At 51.2% G+C, this 13,823-nt stretch overlaps 1 protein-coding gene across 1 annotated transcript in view; it reads right to left on the reverse strand.

Annotated features, from left to right (window-relative positions):
* The window catches only part of LOC138241300 (coordinator of PRMT5 and differentiation stimulator-like), a 38,375-nt gene that overhangs the window by 1,563 nt on the left and 22,989 nt on the right, over positions 1 to 13,823 (reverse strand). The gene's annotated exons all lie outside the window — the stretch shown is intronic.

Raw genomic sequence — 13,823 nt, forward strand, 5'->3', positions numbered from 1 at the left:
AAAGCAATTACTGCGTGAGAGGGAGGAGAGAAGCTAAGAGCTGAAGTCACAGCAGTAGCAGAACCCGAAGAGGCTAACCCCCCGAAAAATGTTGGATCGGTAAACAAAGAGGGGAGTGATTTTCTTTCTCCTTTGTTCAAGCGAAATTCTTTTCCCAAAACTGATATATTTTTTCAAAGAGACGTAGCGTAACCTTCTAATGCCGAATGTTACAAATCCTCCCCTGGCTTCCCTGCCAAATATTCCATGGTCCCCCACAATCTGATCTCTTCTGGATTTGGCATGAGCTCTGGCATTGGCCTCCGCAGAGCCACACGGCCTTCTGGGAGAGCAAGGGCACTGCAGCAGATACCCTGAACCTGTGCAGCTCTGCCTGGAGACTGTATATATAAAAATAAGAAATACTGCTCAAAATACAACTCGGGACACTTCGGCTGCATATTTCTAGTCTTTCAAGTCTATATACACACATCCTGCTCTCTCTTAACCAGGATCTTCGAGGTTCACTCTCATGCTAATGCATTTTAGGTCTGGCGGGTTCTGGCAAATATCCCAGTGTTGTAAGTGCCAGAACTATAACAATAATAAAGATTAAACACACTGGCTACAGCTCCCTTTAAATAGTTTGCCAGAAAGCTGAGCAAATGGCACTGAAATCTTGTTTCAGAAGACTAGGTTACACTTACAAATGTTTACAGTGCCCTCTAGGTTTATTTATCTACCCCCCCCATGAAACAGAAACAAAAATCATCATATATCAGAATGAGTTACGGATGGGATAATGTGTCATTCTTAAATTCGAATAATGTTATACTATATATATAATGTAACCATAACAGCATTGCACAGACTGAAGCCCTATTCGTCATAAATAATTGAATTCCGGAAAACACAAGGACCACATTTGTTGCAGCCCTGTCGTCAGTGCCCTGTAAATCCTCCTCCGGCAGGGCTTACACCGACGTGACGCTGCTGCCGTGTGCGGGGACAGAGGGGGGGGACTGGCGTCCATTCCCCCAGGCAGAGAGAGAGCTCTTGGTCTACTGGGTCCTTTGGTCTCCCTCTGTGAACGGCCTTCTTGAGTCCGAACCACAGCAGACGTTCGCAAGGACTGAGGTCAGGAGAATGAGATGGCTGGGCGAGAACGTTTATGTTCTGTGCAGTGATACAGACACAGAGAGAAGAACATACACAATACTTGAAATGCAATGCTTTCGCGTTCTGCCCTGACAGACCTACAGTCGAGGTGCCTGCTAACATTAAGCCAGGAAGGCTGTCTGCACGGCCCCCCGTCAGACAGGAGTGCAGTTTCACTGTCTGGCTGCTCTGGACAGTGTTTGTGTTTGTAAAACCCCTGTTGTCCGCAACGTGCCTGTAAGCTCTTCATCGTAACCCCGCATTAGCTCTGGTCAAGACCTCTCCCTATCTCTTCCTTAAGCGCAGGCCCGGTAGAGAGCAGCCGATCGAGTCTGCGCGCTGAGCGTTCGATAACCTCATCGCTCTGCGCTCCCTGCTGCCTCCCACACTCGCCGTCGGCGCGCAGACGGATCGCAGGCAGTGGATATTGTGAATGCGTGTTCCCTGTGATCTTGTATGAGATCTCAGTTTTCAAAGCCCGCTGCCCGGGAAGCGGTGAACTCTTTCACGGCCGAGCGGAGAGCGGCGCCGGAACAGCGCCACAGCCGAGCGGAGAGCGGCGCCGACCCGCGGTCCGACACCCGTCACTCACGTCCCCGCAGTCCCCACAGCACAGAGGGCGGCAGGAGGCTCTGGGACACCACGCCAGAACGAACACCGCTCAACATGACAGCATGTGAAAACCTGTCCTTGGCAACAGTAAACCACAAAATTGCACTGTGCGCTCCTTCCCACCTCCAGGCTCTCCTCCAGACGTGACAGCCTTCATGTGGTTCCCAGGGGCAGTGATTTATAAACTCATCTAGGTGCATCAAAGCAGGTACAGGGCTGCCAGCCAGGGCTCGGGACAGCCCGCAGGCCGGCTTGACAAAGGAGCCTTGTCAGTGGACACGCCCAGCTGGGACGGCCCCCCAGAGCCTTCCAAGGGCTGCAGTGGGAACGCAGGCACGGAGGAGGCCCGTCTTTCTGAAGCTCTCAGGCAGGAGACAGGGCAGCCCCGCAGGTACCCCTCCGGCCTACTCCAGTTCCTGCGGGGACGCGGTCGACACAAATCGAGAGAAGAGCTCAATTCATCTCACTGGGCAGAAAGCGAGCCAGGCAGGGCATTGAGCTTCTGAGGATGAAGAGACACCAGATGGGCTGTGGCCCTCAGATTCCTGAGCTGGGGACCCATGTTCCAAACCCTTACAATTCACATCAGAGGCGGAGTTTTAAGACGCCCTGAGACCCAATCCCTCTTTCAGGGCCATTATGCGATCGCCCGTTTCGACTGATGGTCACCACAGCGAGCGGTGTGGCCACAGGCTTTGCTCCTCAGACGGTGCTTGAAGAAAATAACATGCTTCCCAAAGAAATGTGACTCATCATTAGAACATTAGTCAGGCTGTTCTGTGGAAGGATTATTGTTTCTACACTCAAGTCAATTCTCTTTTATTCTGCAATAATACCAACTTTTTTAATCAGGGAGCACAATCAGGATGCAAGTAAAGCTTGTCGGTCTATTTCTGTTCCTGATCACAGCTGCTCGCTAATCATGATCATGATTTTCCCAGCAGACAATTTATTTCATCTTCTGTGGAGGGACAGTCTAAATGGTCTGTGGCTGTTGGTGTGTTACTAGCGTACAGCGATGCAAAACACCGCATGATGTTGCACAATGCACACAGTAAGAGGAGCATAAAGGTTAAGTAAATAAGCTCAGACAGACGCTAACGCTTGCCCAGTAACTTCCCGATTTCACACAGTTGAAAAAAAAAATTAAGATGCAGGCAGACTGGACAAACAAGCTCTTAAGAAAGTCTGCAGCTGTTTACAAATCTGACCCGCTGACACCCTGCTGGAAAGAACACACTCCACCACACTGCCGAGGAACGGCCCTGGCTGGCGCCCACCTGGCTCGGACCATCGCTTTCAAACAAAAATCTCAGAGTCACGTTCAACTGTCGACCTTCCTGTTGTGCGAAATCTGGGGACAGCAGCTGGTATTAAGACCTCCCGCGCCCCCGTTTTATGTGTGGGGGTGAAGGAACATGGCTTGCAAAAGTGCAAGCAGGAGGCCAGAGGAACAAACAATCTAGATGTTCCAAAATGTTTTTTTAAATCTATACATCTGCGCATATTAACAACAGATCCCTCTGCCCTGACTCTGTAGGCGGATACTCAGATCCCTCTGCGTGGCTCTGACTCGACTGAACACCCATTACATAATTATTTCCCACACTTGCTGGTTCCCCTTCAGGGCCTGAGCTGCGGGAAGATTTCAGTTTGGATTTTGAATAGAAAATGCCAAAATGGCAGAAATGCGAACATTAACCTGCCGTATTATAACCGAGACTCATTCTCCGCCAACACCTTTTCAAAATGTACGTGACGGCTCCCTCCTCCCGGCACGTGTTCTGAATTTCTAGGGAACTGACTGATTCGAGGTGCAGGGTGCCAGCGCTTCAGTGCACAAGCACATATAAACATCTTTGTTTTCGGGAACGTGAACAAAGCTAAATTAAGTTCAGGCTTGCTGAGCAAGCAGACCTCTGAGAGCCGAGAATTGATGCAAGGGGGGTGTCTGCCAGCGCCGGTCCCCACTCCCCCTCCCCCCCAGACGGGTGCAGAACAGACCACAGCCCCCCCTGGTGGAGGTGGGGAAGCACGCGACCTGGGGAGCAGCTGAACTGCTGGAGGGAGGCGGGGGAGGGACGGCAAGGGTAAATCTCTCCGAGGACTTTCACATCTCAGAGTTGTGTGCGGTGCTTAATAGCCCCCCCCCAAAAAAATAGAAATGAAAAAAAATAATGGGAACAAAAGAACTAATTTAAAACAGAGCTTAAAAAGCAGGATATGTTAACTTGTGAAAACACATCTCTTATCTAGCTGGGTGGATGAAAGAAGGCTCACGGAGAACACATCCTGTGGATTTTGGAAAGTAAAGCCAACTTTCAGTCTTCTAGCACGTCAAACCTAAAGGACACACTCAGCCAGGGTCTGGACAGGACAGGACAGGATAGGGACCTGGGGTTCCCTGATATAACACATTAAACGTTCTGATGAAAACAGAGGCGATTAATCAACATTTAGAAGTGTTCGGTTTCTAATAGATGTGGACAGTGACACGTTCTGTTTTCACAATGTAGGAGCCTGGTCTTCAGCAGGGTGAGAAGACACTGTGCCGACTGTGTGGAGCCTGGTCTTCAGCAGGGTGACAAGACACTGTGCCCACTCTGTGGAGCCTGGTCTTCAGCAGGGTGACAAGACACTGTGCCCACTGTGTGGAGCCTGGTCTTCAGCGGGGTGAGAAGACACTGTGCCGACTGTGTGGAGCCTGGTCTTCAGCGGGGTGAGAAGACACTGTGCCCACTGTGTGGAGCCGGGTCTTCAGCAGGGTGAGAAGACACTGTGCCCACTGTGTGGAGCCTGGTCTTCAGCAGGGTGAGAAGACACTGTGCCCACTGTGTGGAGCCGGGTCTTCAGCAGGGTGAGAAGACACTGTGCCCACTGTGTGGAGCCTGGTCTTCAGCGGGGTGAGAAGACACTGTGCCCACTGTGTGGAGCCGGGTCTTCAGCAGGGTGACAAGACACTGTGCCCACTGTGTGGAGCCGGGTCTTCAGCAGGGTGACAAGACACTGTGCTCACTGTGTGGAGCCGGGTCTTCAGCAGGGTGACAAGACACTGTGCCCACTGTGTGGAGCCTGGTCTTCAGCAGGGTGACAAGACACCGTGCCCACTGTGTGGAGCCTGGTCTTCAGCGGGGTGAGAAGACACTGTGCCCACTGTGTGGAGCCTGGTCTTCAGCAGGGTGACAAGACACTGTGCCCACTGTGTGGGCAGGGCAGGACAAGGGCAAGGGCAGGAGTCTCATGGAGGAGCAGAGTGTGTTTACCAAGCTTGTGGACCACAGATGTCTGGACAAACACAAACCTGCCTAGCAGACAGACTGCCCAGTACGGAGTCGCAGAAATCTAATCTCGACAAAATAAAGGCATCAATTATACAGTTTCAGCCAGAAAAGGGACCTTGACCTTGTTTCTAACATGGGCTCTGAAGGACAAAAAAACACCAGACTTGAACACTAAGGTGTGTTCAGCACGACACGTTTCCAGTGCGCCGGTACCGATGAACGGACCGGCTGGACCTGGTGGGTCCGGGTGTGTATTGGCACTGTCCATACTCCGATAAAAGCACAAGACCGGCGGTCAGTCTTAGCTCCTGCAGAGCCTGTTGCTTGTGCGTCCGTACCATATGGTACCATAACACGCAGGCATGTGTGGGAAAAACGACAGCGCTGGCACTGGCCCTTCACCTAGACTTCACCTAGGGTGATCCTCAGCCTATCGACCCCACAGCCCAGCCGGGGGTGTCAGGTTTCACAATAGATTCCTGAAAGGAGTCCGGGTTGCAAAACCCGAGACTCTGAGTCCGACAGTACAGAAGGGGGCAACTAGTACCAGCAGAGCGCCGGCTGCGATCACTGCGCACAGCCACCCCCAGTCTGTCTAGTACCGATGCAGCTTTCCCACGTGTTGCGCAGACGAATCAGCTGCTCTCTGCCATTGGTCCCCTCCTGCTTGTCATGACGCTTCCACCATGAGCTCACTTTGCTCTGCACAGCTGTACGCCCTGTTTCACACTGGGGACTAACGCACAGCCAACGGGAAAGACGTCTGCTGACACTAAAGCACAGAAGACGTCCCGTAAGCATGATGACAAACAAGTCAGATTCTGAATACCTGAATCAGATCCGCTTGGAGTCTGCTCTGTTCAAGAATAAAAAGATCCAGCCCTGTTCACACGGAGCCCAAGAATGTACCCGGTAGCTCTTGTATTATAATGTGGTGAACAGAACAAAATGGTTCGCAATATTCTAAATTTGGTTCTACTAGTGCATTTTATCATAACACGCTTCTACACTTGTCACTGTATATGCAAAAATTCTGTTTTATTGCTTCCCTACAGTGTCTACAATACAAAAATGTCAACATACCTTTTTATAGTCGGATTCTCGAAGCTCAGTGTCAGATTTATAAAGTTGATGCCTTTGCTACCTGCACGTAATGCTCTGCGCTGGTCCACATTAAATGTCACCTGCCTAATGTTTGCCCAGCATATCTAAATCTGTTTGAATTTCCTTCACAGCTTTGATGGCACTTAATGCTCTTGTTTATCGCTAGTGAACCTGACTAAGTTACTTACTGTAACACAATGTAGATCATTGATATAAATGAGCTAGAACAATGGCCCTCATACAGATCTCTGTCCACCAATTACATCGTTCCCAAATACCCAATAGAAACGCCTCATCTGGATTCTCTACTTGTAGTCAAAGACGCGCACGACCTCGCGTTGCCTGGGGATCGCCTAAGCCAGTGGTGGCGCACGAACAGCTCGACTTCTCACCGTGGGCTTGGGCTGCGATTTCGGGGGGGGGGACACCACGCCCCACCATCTTCGATTACGCCGGCAGCCCGGAGCTCCATCCGAAGGGCCCAGCCTGTGTAACACTGAGGATGGCCTGGCTCTGGCTCGGCCACATAAAAAAAGGCCTTGGACAGTGTCCCGCGAGTGGGAGACTTCCTGGAGGTGCTCAAGCCCAAAGAGAGATGCTCCAACCCAGTTCAGGAGACGCGTGACCGTGGGGACACAGGGTCTGGGGTGGGGTTTAGTAAGGGTTTGGGGCGGGGTTAAGAATGAGGGTTGGGGCAGGGTTAAGGATGAGGTTTGGGGTGGGGTTTAGTAAGGGTCTGGGGTGGGGTTAAGGATGAGGTTTGGGGTGGGGTTAAGGATGAGGTTTGGGGAGGGGTTAAGGATGAGGGTTAGGAGGGGGTTTGGGTGAGGGTTGGGGTGGGGTTTAGGATGCCCTTCCGCATGACATGGCCAGCGACGGTAGTGGGCACAGACACCTGCAGTCCTCTGCTTTCGTTCCTGGTGTTGTACGGAGGGCACAATCCTGATTGAGATTGACCATACCGCAGGATTCCGGGCAGGCGAGGAGGTGTCACTGCAGGGCACGACAGGAGGCAGTTCAACCTCTCTCGTTGCCTGGTCGCTTGTTAATCCAAAGATCTCATCCAGCCCTTTCCTGGGAGAAGCCCAACAAGCATGACTTCACGGCTTGCTCCAGACACCCGTGATTCCCGGCACAGGTTTCCAGACTCTTGCCCTTCCCCTATGGAAGCTCTCAGGGACGGCCGCGGGCGAGTTCGTGCTAGGATGCGGTGAAGTTCGCTCGCTGGCAGTGAAGGCCACACAGCTGGAGTTCGCTGGGACACAAGGGAGAGCCGCAGTGAACTCTTCTCACCCGGGCCAGGCGTCAGGCCAGCATGGTGGACAGAGGGAGGCAAAGCCACACAAAGCCCTTCAGGTCTCCTGCAGTGAAGCGGAGGGCTGAGGGAGTCTTCATCAAGCTGCCCAGCCATGTTGTTGAAGCAGAAACCTCGGCATCATCCCATCAATCAGGAAAGGAGGAGGTTCTTTACACAAAGAGTGGCGGATGGAGCTGCCCAGACGAGCTGTTAAAACAGCTGGCTGAGATCCTTGGATTCCTTGGCATCTAACTACCGACCGGTTCAGATGGGCTGAATGTCTCGTCTCATTTGTCACCTTTATTCTTCTGATTTGCCAGATCATGAGAAAAACTTTTCAAACTTAAATCAACTACTCTCTGAGCTTTTAAACAATTAGCACCTTTAAATAACTACTTTGAGTCATTGTTGTAAAGATCGTTTTCAGTGATGTCACCACTATGCATAAAATTGAAGAAAGTTTACTGTTGCCTGAAATCTTTCTAGAGCTGTCACTCTTTTCCTATTGTGTATTTTTCGGTGCTGAAGAATATGCAGTTCCAGTTCCCAGACAAGCAGAGCAAGAGCGTGATTTATTTAGCCTGTTAAAGACGGAGTCCACGGGTCTGTCGGTTCACTTCTGTTTTCATGCTCTTCTTTTGTTGTTTTATATCAGTATGTTTTTACCAATTTCTGTACCCATGTGGAGTGATTTAAGAAACTTTTATGAAATATAAAATCACTTTTTACGCGTACAATAAAAAGCATTACTATATGTAACGAGGGGGATCAGTTTGTGCCGACTGATACGAGAAAGGGCATTTCCAAGATGATGTTGTTTCTGACGCAGCAGTGCAGGACTGCTCCCCTGCTGCCCCTGTCTTTTACGTTTGAACTCAGGGGCGGCCCCAGACAAGTCCCCCGCATGTGTCACTCTCCCAGCCTGCCCTGCACCCCGGCGCTCTCCCGACTCGCCCTCCTGACCCTGACCTGCGCCTCATCCCTGGCTTTCCTTACATGCACAGGGCATTCTGCTAACTGGGCCCCACACAAACGCTGCGTTTGGATTTCTTCCTGCACCCTGTCTGTTTTGCCCATCCTTCACGCGGCTCGTGCTCGGGGCTTTTCCTCCACAGACTGTCACTGCTCATTACCGCTCCCCTGCCTGTCCCCCCCTCACAGTCTTCCTCAGCTCGGAGTGCGAGGCACAGCCGTAGGCCTGAGCACAGGAAGATGGATGCGGTGGCATTTCTCTGCTTACAGCTCTGACAAAACTGGGGCTGCTGAGCTATTGCTCTTCCCCGCGCCAGGCTGGTGCAGATGCTCCTTCCCCCACACGTGCCAGCGCTCAGCCAGCGCCCCCGTTCGGGGAGGGGCAGGGGGAGTACACCGACCCACAGCCTGGCTGTAAACCTCCCGTCTCGCACCCAAATGTGTCTCACTCTCGAGTCCTTCATCGTGCGCACACCTGCCACACCCCCTGCAATGCTGGCCAAAGTTTAGGGCTGCAGGCCTCAAACTGCAAGTTCACAACTCAAGTTTCTGCAAAAATGTCTGTATTATAGAGCCATTACTTAGGACAGAAATGGTACTCCCACAGAAATACTATTCTCAAAAACGGTGGTAGGATAATGGATTTCTTATCGACAGAAGATGTGGTCCGTTAAGGCAAGCGACCACCTGAATACAAACTCACAGCAATCACGTTATCCCAAACATTCAGTCAAAAACCAAAAAGAAAGCAAAAAAAGTTATAAAACCCCATTACTCACTAAACCCCAATGTGTTATTGATTAGAAAGTGAGGTTTTGGGCCAGGACATCAGAACAATCCAGTGAAAAATCGAAAGGCTCCTTCAGAGCTCTGAAACAAGAAGAAATGAGCTTGCTTGCTGACGGGAGACTCGGGAGGGCTCTTCCTGTGAAGAACTTGAACAGCTCTTGGCAGTGTGGATCTCAGACTGCAACCAATTACTCTGAAGGATGGGATTCGCCTTAAATAACCCCCCTAAAAATACACAATGCCCTGATTTGCAGAGCCGTTGTAAGTCCTGCACCAGGTTGCAGTAAAACATGAACATTTAAGACCCTGTACTGCGCCCACGCGTGTAGCATGTAGCAAGATGCAAGGTCTTAGGATATTGAATTCTTCACTGTGGTGAAAAAAAGTCTGCACGTTAAAGAGCCATTGTTATTCTCTTCGTGACATGCTAATAAACCTCGTGCAGCACTCCGGCAGCAACATGCCAAACGTTTCGACAGCTCATTTCAAACAGGTCATTTTGATGAAGGGATCCGCAGACGGAGGATTTGTTTTGCAGGAAGAAGACACACACTCTAATGACTACTGTGTCCTGGGAGCAGCCGGAGCACAAAGACAGAGGGAGGCAGACTGACGTCAGATCAGACAGGTGAGCACTCGGGAGAGGGACAGACTGACTGGGAACAGAAGGAGCTCCTTTGACGAGAGCTCCAGCAGGCTGTCCCAGCCGAGGGCGATTCGACGCTCGAGAACAAAGACACAAAAAGACTGAGGCTTCTGGGTCAGAGCCCTGCAGCCACCAAGGGGAGGGCTTGCCGGCTCCAGGTCTCCGGGGAGGGTCCGCCGGGCTGTCCTGGGCCCCCCCCCCTCCTCCCGCCGCAGCGCAGGCTCTCCCTCCCCAGCTCAGACACCAGCTATGTAGGTCACCCAGTGTTTTTGGCCCGGACGAGTTATTTCAGTGTGACAAGCTGGTCGCTTACTCCATCATAACTTAATACATCCTGCGAGGAGCAAGGAGAGAGGATGTTTTTGATGAACTGGGGGCTTAATATAGCCTGGCATTCTCGCCACCTGTCACGCTCTCCAATACATCAGCAAAGCAGCAGCAAGATTTAACTAGGCTCTCTCCCTCCCCGGCCCTCAGCACTGCCAGGAACAGGGGCTCCCCTTGCGCAGACCGGAGGGGCGCAGGAGCAGGGCTCCCCTTGCGCAGACTGGAGGGGCGCAGGAGCAGGGCCCCCCAGGCGCAGACTGGAGGGGCGCAGGAGCAGGGGCAAGTGCAGGACAAGCACGGAGAGGCAGGAGTGCAGCGAGGAGGCTGTGGAAATGCCACAAAGACAATAAACACTCCATTATCGCCGTGCCAGGCGCCCGCGACGCCTTTCTCGTTCGCGCCCAGTCTTCGCTGTTGCAGCACTCAAGCCAGGCTGCTGCCCAACCCCTCGCCGTACCTACCGCCGCTAAGAGTGTTTTGAAAACAAACCTGCCGTTGTTTAAAAAAAACTGCTTTTAAACGCAGCCTACAAAGAAAAACAGTTAGGTAGACCTAGTTTAGTGCCCCAGACACAAGCTGGAGTTTAAAAGTGGAGGTTTATGGCAGGAAAACTAAATATGACACCCAATCGAGCTCGAGTGAAGTATTGTTCATTTTCTTTTGTTACCCTGTTTACTCCAAAATTAGCACCAGGCACCCGGTGCTCCTACCAGAGGCAGGCAGCCAGCCCGCAGTCACAGTGACTTATACCCCACACCTGCAGAGGCGCTCAGACCCGTGCATGGTGCCCCTCAGCTTGTACAGATGGGCTCTGGGCCCTGTCAGTCAGGACAGCAGCACTGAGGCAGGGCTGGTTTCTGAGTGCTCCTCGGGCCCGCCCTCCTGCACACTCAGGCTGACGGCCGTCTGTATTGCGCTGGTGCAGCAGCGCTCTGGGGTCGGGACTCGTACCTCCAAGGCTGTGGGCTCCAATCCCAGGTGAGACACCGTTGGACGCTTCAGCAAGGTGCGTCAGTGCAGTTGCTCTGCCAAAGCACCCCGCTGTATGAAGTGTACACATGTAGGTCGCTGTGGATAAAGCCACCAGCCAATTAAATCGGAAAGCCTAGAGAAACTGCCACCAGTACAGCTCAGCTGCCCGTGTGCCTTGGGGAAAGTCACACTCTGCGTCACCTTGGACAAAGGCTCCAGCAACATGACATGATTAGTACTGTGACTTAAGTATGTTTGTTTCCTGTGATTTTGATAATAAACCTGATGGGAGCTGAGGAACCCCTACAGTTTCTATAAAAAAACAATGGTGGCTTGGCTACAGAGTAATGTACCTTTATACACAGGCAAAGGATGGATGGTTAATTATTATTTATAATAAGCGTGGTAAGAAGCTGTGATAAGAGAACAGCTCTTCGCCAGTGTTACTCTTACTTATTTCATGCTTTCAGTTTCACAAGCGCCGCCTGATTCTGAACCGACAGAAATGCTCTGAATCTTTTGTTCTTGTATTAAGGGGAGAGTGTGATGCTGCACCAGTTATTAGGAAATGGCAGAGTAATTTATATCTGCTTTAGTCCGCAAGTTCAAGCAGCACTAGTCATAGAGCCCAAAGGGGCTGGCACAAGTCCAAATTAAAATCCCTTTTTATTATCCTTAACTCCCTACGCTAACATGTACTACAATGTAATGTAAGCATGAGGAACTTTTTATAGCTTAACAGCATGGGGTAATGCATTGTGTAGGAAATGTACAGCTTTTTTAAAATACAGGTTGTGTCATGTTGGCGACTCGTGTAAGATAGAAGAACGTAATGTGAAATTATCTGTTCCTCATTCTTCCCAAGGACGAGAGGTGCACCGTTCTCTTCACTCTGCAGTGACAGGTATATCCAGCTCTGTCTCATGGCGTCAGTGTTACTTGAATTCTCTCGTGTTAAAAAGGGAAAGTGTCTAATCACCAGGTGCTTTTATAGAAAAAAAACCATGAGTATTTATTGTTCAGCCTTAGTTCCACTCCTCCCCAATAGGTGGCACTGCACCCTGAACACATCCAGGGAAACTTTACCAATAAAACTCCAGGGAGATTATGGTCCTCAGCTTCCTCTATGATATTAAAGCTCCTTATTTTTATCTGGTAAAACAAAAGGTCTATTAAAACAAATGTCTGTACCTTTAAGCCAACCGTGTCTTCGTATTGCAGTAATTTTATTAATAAACAGCTCGGAATCTTTCCAAATGAACATTTATGTGTTTCCCCCAATAAGTTTGTCCAGACGTGGATGGTGCTCACCTGGGACATGCCGTTATCTTGAGGATTTGGGGAGGTTTCTTGGAGATGAGGTCACAGAGCAGTTTTGCCTCAATCAGCAGGGTTGTACACAGACTACCAGTTCTGTTCTAAGCATAAGCACAGAAACTGTGTTTAACATCTGAGAAATTCTCGTGCCAAGAGAACTGCCTGCACATTTAAAGCACAGCCACCTGCACTCAGAGATCTGTTCAAAGACTCCTCTTTGTAGTGCTTGCTGCACCGAGTACCGCCCCCTGCATAAATGAACAGTGCTTGGACAATAAAAACGTAAATATTACTAAAAGTCAAAGCTGATTTCCTTGATGAAAACAACATGTCAAAGGTTCACCAGGTGGGGTCTGAACAGTCAGGGTGGCCCGCTCACAGCAGCGCAGCAGCGCAGGAGCTGGGACTCCTTGGCCACAGTAACGAGCTGGGAGCCATCGGGTCCGTCCCGGTTCAGGGGCCACCCAGACATCACAGGTGCCGGACAGCGGAGGAGGAGGCTGGAAGGAGACAGGCCCCGAAACTGCTGCTGCTGCCGCTGCTGCTGAGCTTCCAGAGAGGAACAGAGCACAGGGGGGCTGAAACACAAAGAACAGAGTCCCTGCTCCCCTCTGCCCCCGTCACAGGCATATGAGCTCCTGCTCTCCCCTGGACTCCGGGCTGATCGGCCCCCCACGTGCGCAGGTTTCCTCGGGGGCAGCACCGCCGCTTGCTGACCCCCCACCACAGGAGTGTGGTCCATCAGCTGCACCCTGGTCTCTGGGCTCAGGACCTGCGGGGCTCCTGCAGGCACGGGGGCCCTGTGACCGGAGGTGCCTTCAGAAGGGCTGTGCCAACGACCTGATAACTGCTTCCACCACAGTGGGACTTTGACACTTTCTGCTTGCTAACCCAGCGAAAGCTCACAAATCTGAATAGAAGAAAGAAATGCTAGAACTGCAGAACGTACGGGGAAGCCTTCCATTGAAATTCAGCTGATTCAGTTCGGAAACAACCCCGACGCGTCCAATGACTGTCACAGAAAGAGAGTTTATAGGAAAAGACAGGGATTGGGTGCGCCTGCATCATGTGTGCTTTTAAATTTTCTTAGTTTTCTATATTACTTGATTTTACGTAAGTAATAAAAGGTTCAATTACTACATGTGTGCCTGGAACATGTTTCTGATGGTGTTTTTCTGCAGATTGCGTGCACGATCGGTCAGGGCAGGTCATCTCCCAGAGACCCTGGGAGGACATTTGAGCAGGACCTCAGAGCCCTCAGGTGTACTGATAGCCAACGAGAGGGGTGCTATCCTGAGGCTCATCGCTGATACAATGATGGTGGGCCAGGGGCAGACGTGAAAAGGCTCAGGAGACACAGTGGAGGGCC

This window comes from Lepisosteus oculatus, chromosome 9, assembly GCF_040954835.1.
Source record: "Lepisosteus oculatus isolate fLepOcu1 chromosome 9, fLepOcu1.hap2, whole genome shotgun sequence".
NCBI lineage: Eukaryota > Metazoa > Chordata > Actinopteri > Semionotiformes > Lepisosteidae > Lepisosteus > Lepisosteus oculatus.